Below are 10,816 nucleotides of genomic sequence, written 5' to 3' on the forward strand. Positions count from 1 at the left end.
CCTACTATGGTGGCTAGTCCTATTTATAGAGGCCCTGGTCCTCTTCCCAAATATTGAGCGGGAAGGGATCCCACAACGGCCAATTTCAAAGGGGACAACTAGTACAGCTTATCCTGACAAAAGCAGTCTTCGCTTGCCAAAGGCTCTGGTGGTGACGTCGTCTTGGGCTCCACGATGACCTCCGTCTTGCCGTCCTGCTGGTCTTGGTCTTGTTGCACCGATATGGAAACCTTTGCTTGACGCCTCGGTACTCCTCGCCTACGCTTGCCCCCTTAGAACCAAAGAGGAAACAAGGACACTGCCCGCGCTGGCGCCCGCCTGATCTCGATCGTCATGGCTCACGTCACTGGAACCTCGCGAGGTTTGCTTTGCCTTGATCTCTCCGCCCTCGCGAGCCAGCCTGGTGAGGCCACTCCCGAGGAGGTCTTGTGTCGTCCGCCTCGCGAGGCTTGGCCCCTCACGAGGGTCTTGAAAGCTTGCTGGTGAAGATGGGCCGTACGGGCCCGCTCGCAGAGCCACGTCGTGGGCCGTAGGCAGGCAAGTCTGGGGACCCCCGTTCCTAGAATGCCGACAGGTTTGGTAAATCCTCAAGAAGTGATGACATGAGGTTAGATTCCTCATCCCGTGACTACAAGAAGAGATCCTGCCACAAATGCAAGAAACCTGGACACTACATTCAAGATTGTCCTCTGTGGGAAAAGGAATCAAAGAAGAAGAAATACAAGGATTACAGTTCCGATGACTCAAAGAAGAAGAAGAAATCTTCAAAGTCTTCATCATCAAAATCCTTGAAGTCTTCATCTCACAAGAAGAAGAGCTCCAAGAAGGCTCGGACATTCATGTGCAAGGAAATGGACTCTGAGGCTGAATCTGAGGAAAATGAGGAAGAGGAGGCATCTGAGGAGTTAGAATCTAGTGTGGCGAGCCTAGCCCTTGCTATTGCTTTTGTCAGCAAGTCCATCTTCAATTTTGAGGAGAATAACTTCCCCAACACGGCTGACGAAACGATGATGACTACGCTCCCACCTATTGCTTAATGGCAAAGGGTGCCAAGGTACTCAAATATCCCTCCTCTGAATCAAGTGAGGATGAATCTGATGCAAACCTCAAGCCTAGATACTCAAAACTTGCTAAGATTGCTGCGAAACAACAAAAGGCTTTTGAAAAGGTTCAAAATATGCTAGACAAAAGCGATGACCTGTTGGGTGAAGAAATGGATCGCACTCAAACCTTGACTGATAATCTTTAGAGACTTCAGTCTAAGTTTGACAACCTTTAGAGTCATCATAACACTCTCTTATCTGATCATGAGAAGCTTTCTTATGAATTTCTTCAAAGAAAGCAAGATCTTGAGAAGCTAAGGGTGAGTTATGAAGATCTTCAGAAGGAGCGTGATTCATTGCTTGCTCAACAGATCAGTGCCGCTCAGGCAGAATTCATTCCACCATGTTTGAAATGCATTGAACGTGAATCTACCAATTCTTCACCTGAAAGTTCAAATGCTTCTACCACTGCAAATTATTCAACTGTCTCTGCTATCACAAATTCCTCATCTGAGGATGCTACTAGTATCACTGACAATGCAGGGCTGAAGGAATTGTACGTGACAGGCATGTACAAAAGCCTCAAAGGGCATCAAGCACATTGTGATGTGCCTAAAAAGCATATCCTCAATAGGAACCCTAGGAAAGAGGGTATTGCCTTTGAGAGGAAATTCAATGATGATGGGACCTACTGGAAACCTGAGCAGTATCCAAAAACCTCATGGGTTGCTGCAAAGGGACCTCCCGTAGATCCATCTTCTTTATCTGGCTTTACATGTGAATCTTCATATTCTTCTGATGAGTCATTTGACTCCAACTATAAACTGTTCAAAAATCAGAATGGTGAAGTATTTGCCAGATATGTTGGCACTAACTGCAGGAACGGTCCCCCTATGAAGAAAATCTGGGTTCCCAAAAGATGCCTTGAAAGTCTTCACGTGAATGTCATCATGACACCACCCGTGAAGAATAGGAACCCCAGATCAAATTCTTCATATGGACCAAAGTCTTCATATGGATCCAAGTCCTCATATGGACCAAATTCCTCATATGGATCAAAGTACTCACATGAACATCATCGTGCTAACACTTCTGTTTTGCAGGAAAGATCTAAGGGCTATGAATATGTGCATTATTCTTCAAACCATTATGTTCATAAGTCCTCAAAGAATTTCTCTGCTTATTCATATGCTTACTCTAACCCCTCTTATGTGAAATGAAGTGGATTGGCATCTATGCCACCTTTCTCTTATGGAGCTCGTAGAATGATGAACTCTTTGCCACCCCTCCAGATCTGGGTGGTGAAGAAAAAGAACTAATATCTTATGCAGGGTTAGGTCTCCAGACGAACTTAAACATCTGAAGAATTTGTTGGAGGCTTGAATATGCTTGAAAGGACACAAGCTAATCATGAAGAAATGAATTTTCATTTCTCACGTCCTCATACTATTTTATCTATGCTAATTCTTGATGAAATTGATCAGATGAATTACATCAGTTCGAGCTCAACAATGTCTAGGAACTTGTCAAGCGTCCAGACCCACGCAATCACAATATCATTGGCACCAAATGGATCTACCACAACAAGCAAGATGAAAATGGCCTTGTGGCGAGGAATAAGGCATGCCTTGTAGCTCAAGGCTACACACAGGTTGAAGGAATTGAGTTCGATGAAACTTTTGCACCTGTTACTAGACTTGAGGATATTCGCATATTCCTTGCTTATGCTAACCATCATAATATCATCTTATATCAAATGGATGTGAAAAGTGCATTCCTTAATGGTAAGCTTGAGGAAGAAGTATATGTTGCTCAACCCCCAGGTTTTGAAGATCCAAAGCATCCTGACAAAGTCTTCAGACTCAACAAGGCCCTCTATGGCCTCAAGCAGGGCCCTCAGGCGTGGTATGATACTTTGAAGGAATTCCTCATGAAGAAAGGCTTCAAACCCGGTTCACTTGACCCAACTCTTTTCAGCAAAAGCTATGATGATGAATTATTCATGTGCCAAATATATGATGATGATATCATCTTTGGCTGTACTGACCAACGTTACAGTGATGAATTTGACTATATGATGAGTGAAGAATATCAAATGTCTATGATGGAAGAATTGAAATTCTTCTTAAGTCTTCAAATTCGTCAACAGTGCAACGACATCTTCATATCTCAGGAGAAATACCTCAAGGTTGTATTGAGGAAATTCGGCATGCAAGACTGGAAAGGCGTCAAAATCCCTATGGCCACGAATGGCCATCTATGCACTGATCAAAATGGTATTGACTTCGGTCAAAAGGTATACCACTCCATGATTGGTTCTTTATTGTATCTATGTGCATCTAGGCCAGATATTATGCTTAGTGTTTGCATGTGTGCCCATTTTCAAGCTACACCGAAGGAATCACACCATAAGGGTGTGAAGCATATTCTTCGATATCTAGCTCACACTCCAACACTTGGATTATGGTACCCCAAGGGCTCGGCTTTTGATCTCATTCGATATTCAGACTCTGACTATGCTAGTGATCATGTGGACCGCAAGTCAACATCAGGAACATGTCATTTCCTCGGATGTTCCTTGGTATGTTGGTCCTCGAAGAAACAGAACTGTGTATCACTCTCTACTGCTGAAGCTGAGTACATTGACGCTGGTTCATGTTGTGCTCAATTGCTATGGATGAAGAAAACCCTCAAGGACTATGGCATCAACGTGAAGAATGTGCCTCTCCACTATGACAATGAGAGTGCCATCAAGATTGCTCATAACCCAGTTTGAGCACTCGAAGACAAAGCACATTCAGATTCGTCATCATTTTATTCGTATCATGTGTTGAAGGGCGACATCTCTATCGAGCACGTGAAGACTGAAGAACATCTAGCCGATATCTTCACAAAGCCCTTGGATGAGAAGAGATTTAGCAAGTTGCGGTGTGAGCTAAATATCTTAGAATCTTTGAATGTCCTTTGAAAAGGACACACGTCCTAACACTTATGCAAAATTGATGACTTAGATGTGCAACACACGAAGTAACATTTTTCTTCAATCAATGAAGACTAACCCTCTAAGTGTGAAGAAATTAACGAAGAATTTGATTCTCAGAGCCCTACGACAATTGTACGTGGCGTCTGAAATCATCATTCATATACGGTGGGTCACGCCACCAACAAAAGTTGAAAATCTTCAATTTGAGTTTTTCTTCAGTTTGAATTTCCTCAGTTGTTCAAATTCTTCAACTTTGCATAGTATTCACTCTTTCCGTCATTGTTCTTCATTGGCTATATATATATATATATATATATATATATATATATATATGAGTTTTCTGTCCTCTACAGCATTCACTTATAGCTTTTTCTTCAAGTTGACTTTTCTGCTAAGTGAATGTGATCGGACCCTTCCCCCTCTATGCTAAACTCAACCCAATCTATTCACAAATTCCTCATGTGCGTTCTCTTGGAAACCCGTTCAAAATCTTCACTGTGTCCTTGTCAGCTGAAGAATTTGCGAACGAAACGTTAAAATATTCTTATCTGAATTTTCGGCTTTTGCCGCTCATACCGCTCCACATCCCACGATAGGAATTATCTATTCACCCACGATCTCACACGATCGCCACCCCTCTATACGTGGGTGACACATGTCGCTAGGATGAGAAGGGTCAGGGGCACGTTCGTCCATTTTCGTCAGGCGAACGGTTTTTCACCTCGGTTATAAATACCCCTCACCCTCCTCAGACAGCATTTACCCCGCTCGGTCTCACTCCCCTCGCTCGAGCTCTCAAGACCTAGCGCCGCCGCTACTTCCATTATCGCCGGTGAGGAAGAGCTTCACTGCCTCGACCTCGTCACCTTCGTACTCACGCCGGCTGCGGATATCTGCACTCCGCCGCCACCGTAGTTGTCTTCCTCTGCCAAGTTAGGGCGTGGAAGATCTGGACTGACGAACTTCCAATATACAACTCCCAGTTCGTCGTGTTCTTCGTCAAGGGTAATGAAAAGTTACTTTTACTGCCCTTGTTGATTCTGATGATTGCCACTAAATCTTCAAAAGGTGTTTATTCTTCAACTTCCACACATTAAACACCTCACATAAGCATATGTTCTTGATCTGTTTCTGTAAGCAAAATTTTTCTTCAAGATTCCTCAATTGTGTGGATTTCTCAATCTATACAACTTTGGAACCTAAGTCAAAGAACGCTTAGTGAAATTCCTCAAGATACCTCTGGTCAAATTCATCAAACTTGTTCTTTTTGCAAAAACTTCTGAGAACGCATATGACCTCTCCAAATTCTTCGCACCTATACTCTGTTCACAGGTACACATGTCCGCTGCTGAATCACTAGGTTCTCATCAACTTAACTCATTTGCAGCGTTGCTCTAAGACAAATTGCATACCTCTTCAGAGAACTCAATTGTTCAAAACCCTCAGCTGAAGAAAATGGCAGATGGCAAGACACCTCAGATGGGAGACAAGAAACTCGAAGTGAATACTACCTTTGAAATCGCTGATGACATCTATCCAGGGTACTGCACTCCTAATGAAGAAATTCATGGAAAGGAAACGAAGAATGAGCGCAAGGTGCGCATTTAGAGGATTGAAAGAAGATGGGCACGGGAATGGAGGGAGTACAAATATGTCACTCCTAAGTACATGAAGAAATTCGCAGTACACCCTCCTTGCCCAAGACCTCCACTGGCACCTGGCTAAGAAGATGATCCCACTAGCATCAAGCGCGGTGAGGACTATCCTGATGAAAGGGACAAGCGCCATGCAAAACTGGCCAAAATGGCTAAGGAAGAAGTGAGGAAATTCAACAAAGACTCTGCTGCTGCCGCTGCTGAGGCCTCTGCTAGCAAGCCCAAGATGGCTATGCCTAAGAAGCAAGCTCGCAAACCACCAAGTTCCTCATCAGTGCCCTCACGGCCAAGATCTTCTATGCCCTCAAAGCAAATTCCTCGAGCTGCTCCAGTTCCTGCAGCTGCAAAATCTTCAGCTGCTCCTGCAAAGTCCTCAGCACCTGTGCATCTCGCCTCGTGCCAAAGGACCACAGGCATCTCAATTGCTTCAGGAGCATCTGCAAGTTCTTTAGCTCCTCCTTAGTCTGGCCCCACTTTGTTGAAGACCAAGGCCACTGCTAGACGAGGCACTATACCAAGTCCTCACAAGAAGCAGGTTGCCTTCCACGTGCCGTCTAGTGAAGACGAGGCTGATGATGAAGAATTAGAAGAAATAATTAGAGATTGACAGCATCGGGCCGCTAGAGCCAAAGGCACAGATGTACCTCTTCTGTTGGATCCCAAGCTGATCCTAGATTTCATTGATCTCTGGCACAAGGACCCCAACACTCCTATACCTGACTTCAAGCTCACCCCTGGCCAAAATCACATGTTGACTGCCTTCATAGGCAAGGAAAAATGGAAATTTGAGAAGGCCAGGCAACTGAAAAATCTCAGTCCAAGAAGGAGTGTTTTCGGAAGAAGAATGTTGTCAAAATGACAATTGGTGAACTTGTGACCATTCAAGCTGAGATCAAAACCCTCAGTGATGAATTTGACGCCTACCATGCTGATTGGCTGGGAGCCAAAGTCAAATTCGTCAAGATGGTGAAGGGATTCACCTCCAATGCTGCAGCCCCAATGCAACGTGAATCTCCTCAGGATGAAGCATCTGCACAGTCTACTCAAGAACATGCCAGCACCGCTGATGAAAATCAGGCTGCTGAAGAAAATGAAAGCACCATGGCTGATGAAGACATTCCAGCCGCTGAAGAATCTGCCAGGGCAACCTCTAGTGTTGCGCCTGAAGAACAAGCTGAATGAAATATGCCCTAGAGGCAATAATAAAGTTGTTATTTATATTTCCTTATATCATGATAAATGTTTATTATTCATGCTAGAATTGTATTAACCGGAAACTTAGTACATGTGTGAATACACAGAAAAACAGAGTGTCCCTAGTATGCCTCTACTAGACTAGCTCGTTAATCAAAGAAGGTTAAGTTTCCTAGCCATAGACATGTGTTGTCATTTGATGAACGGGATCACATCATTAGAGAATGATGTGATGGTCAAGACCCATCCGTTAGCATAGAACTATGATCGTTTAGTTTATTGCTATTGCTTTCTTCATGACTTATACATGTTCCTAATACTATGAGATTATGCAACTCCTGAATACCGGAGGAACACTTAGTGCGCTATAAAATGTCACAACGTAACTGGGTGATTATAAAGATGCTCTACAGGTGTCTCTGATGGTGTTTGTTGAGTTGGCATAGATCGAGATTAGGATTTGTCACTCCGATTGTCGGAGAGGTATCTCTGGGCCCTCTCGGTAATGCACATAACTATAAGCCTTGCAAGCAATGTGACTAATGAGTTAGTTGCAGGATGATGCATTTCAGAACGAGTAAAGAGACTTGCTGGTAACGAGATTGAACTAGGTATGATGATACCGACGATCGAATCTCGGGCAAGTAACACACAGATGACAAAGGGAACAACGTATGTTGTTGTGTGGTTTGACCGATAAAGATCTTCGTAGAATATGTAGGAACCAATATGAGCATCGCGGTTCCGTGATGTCTACTACACAACCTTCTTCTTGTAGACGTCGTTGGGCCTCCAAGTGCATAGGTTTGTAGGACAGTAGCAAATTTCCCTCAAGTGGATGACCTAAGGTTTATCAATCCGTGGGAGGCGTAGGATGAAGATGGTCTCTCTCAAACAACCCTGCAACCAAATAAAAAGAGTCTCTTGTGTCCCAACACACCCAATACAATGGTAAATTGTATAGGTGCACTAGTTCGGCGAAGAGATGGTGATACAAGTGCAATATGGATGGTAGATATAGGTTTTTGTAATTTGAAAATATAAAAACAGCAAGGTAACTAATGGTAAACGTGAGCGAAAACGGTATTGCAATGCTAGGAAACAAGGCCTAGGGTTCATACTTTCACTAGTGCAAGTTCTCTCAACAATAATAACATAATTGGATCATATAACTATCCCTCAACATGCAACAAAGAGTCACTCCAAAGACACTAATAGCGGAGAACAAACGAAGAGATTATGGTAGGGTAAGAAACCACCTCAAAGTTATCCTTTCTGAATGATCTATTCAAGAGTCCATAGTAAAATAACATGAAGCTATTCTTTCCGTTCGATCTATCATAGATTTCGTACTAGAATAACACCTTAAGACACAAATCAATCAAAACCCTAATGTCACCTAGATACTCCAATGTCACCTCAAGTATCCGTGGGTATGATCATACGATATGCATCACACAATCACAGATTCATCTATTCAAACCAACACAAAGTACTTCAAAGAGTGCCCCAAAGTTTCTACCGGAGAGTCAAGACGAAAACGTGTGCCAACCCCTATGCATAAGTTGACAATGTTACAGAACCCGCAAGTTGATCACCAAAACATACATCAAGTGAATCACGTGATATCCCATTATCACCACAGATAAGCACATGCAAGACATACATCAAGTGTTCTCAAATCATTAAAGACTCAATCCGATAATATAACTTTAAAGGGAAAACTCAATCCATTACAAGAGAGTAGAGGGGGAGAAACATCATAAGACCCAACTATAATAGCAAAGCTCACGATACATCAAGATCGTGCCGAATCAAGAACACGAGAGAGAGAGAGAGAGAGATCAAACACATAGCCACTTGTACATACCCTTAGCCCCGAGGGTGAACTACTCCCTCCTCGTCATGGAGAGCGCCGGGATGATGAAGATGGCCACCGATGAGGGATCCCCACTCTGGCAGGGTGCCGGAACAGGGTCCCGATTGCTTTTTGGTGGCTATAGAGGCTTGCGGTGGCGGAACCTCTGATCTATTGTGCTCCCCGATGTTTTTAGGGTATATGGATATATATAGGAGAAAGAAGTCGGTCAGGGGAGCCACGAGGGGCCCATGAGGGTGGGAGGCACGCCCAGGGGGTAGGGCACGCCTCCCTGCCTCGTGGCTTCCTCGAAGCTTCCCTGACGTCTACTCCAAGTCTCCTAGATTGCTTCCGTTCCAAAAATAACTCTCCCGAAGGTTTTTATTCCATTTGGACTCCGTTTGATATTCCTTTTCTTCGAAACATTGAAATAGGCAAGAAAACAACAATTTGGGCTGGGCCTCCGGTTAATAGGTTAGTCCCAAAAATAATATAAAAGTGTATAATAAAGCCCATTAATCATCCAAAACAGAATATATAATAACATGAATAATTCATAAATTATAGATACGTTGGAGACGTATCAGCATCCCCAAGCTTAATTCCTGCTCGTCCTCGAGTAGGTAAATGATAAAAGAAATAATTTATGAAGTGTGAATGCTAGCAGGTTCACAAGTTTGATCAATGATAATTTCAATCACCTTTTCTAGCATCATTATATGTCATAACAGTAACTCATATCATAAAGCTTCTCACGATCAAGTAACAAGCTATTCACATGTTAAAGTATAGACCATATACTTTCTTGAAAACTAACAAACAGTTCTCAGTCATCAAACAATTGCAATTCATCTTATTACCAGGAAGGGTCTATGTAAGAGCTTTGATTTAGCAAATCCCACATACTCAACTATCATATAGTCTTCCATGATTGCTACCACTCAAAGCATATTTTTAGAACAAATAGCATCCATCAAACACAGAGAAAGATAGGGGCTTAATGTTTCGCCTCCCAACTTATTTATCATATAGATAATTGTCAACAATAATAATTCATGATCAAATATATTTGAATGGCCATATATGCTTAGATCTTTCTCCACCACATGATGCTTGCCAACTAAAAAGTAGGTTGGAATGAGAAGGAATACTACTGACTCTTGCATAAAAGTAAAAGATAGGCCCTTCGCAGAGGGAAGCAGGGATTTGCACAGGTGCCAGAGCTCGAAGCTAAAACAGAGATGAAAATAATTTTGAGAGGTATGCTTTCATTTTCAACATAATGACCAAGAGTTCCCAATATCCTCGATACTAGATACATTATAGGCGGTTCCCAAACAGAAAGGTAAAGATTTTACTCCCCCTCCACCAACAATCACACTCCACGGCTTGTCTGAAACAACGGGTGTCGTCCAACTATCAACAATCCTGGGGGAGTTTGTTTAAATTATTTGCGAATTTATTTTTGATCTTTTGATCATAGGACTGGGCATCCGAGTTACCAGCCATTTTCTCGTGAATGATGAGCGGAGTCCACTCATCGTGAGAATAACCCACCTAGCATGGAAGATACTGACAGCCCCTAGTCGCTACATGAGCGATTCGGGCATACAAAACAAATTATTATTTGAAGGTTTAGAGTTTGGCACATGCAAATTTACTTGGAACGGCAGGTAAATACCGCATATAGGTAGATATGGTGGACACTCATGTAATAAACTTGGTTCAAGGAATTTCGATGCACAAGCAGTATTCCCGCTTAGTACAGATATTTTGGCTAGCAAAGGATTCTAAATAGCAAGCACCACATGTTAGAGGATCCATAACAATATAACTTCTCTTCAAATATACCCAAGCATAACTCATTATGTTGTCTTCCTTGTCCAACTTCAACTAATTTGCTCAGGTTTGAAAATAATTAATGGGGCTCACAATCATAGAAGATGTCCATGATAGTATATTTATATGTGAAATCTCTCTTCCTTCAATATTCTTTCATGAATTATTCAAGTGACCAATACAATGTTTGCTAACCTTCAAAAAAATTACCACCTCTACTTCTTATATGTGAAGGCATTACTCC

The sequence above is a fragment of the Triticum aestivum genome, chromosome 3D (assembly GCF_018294505.1).
Source record: "Triticum aestivum cultivar Chinese Spring chromosome 3D, IWGSC CS RefSeq v2.1, whole genome shotgun sequence".
NCBI lineage: Eukaryota > Viridiplantae > Streptophyta > Magnoliopsida > Poales > Poaceae > Triticum > Triticum aestivum.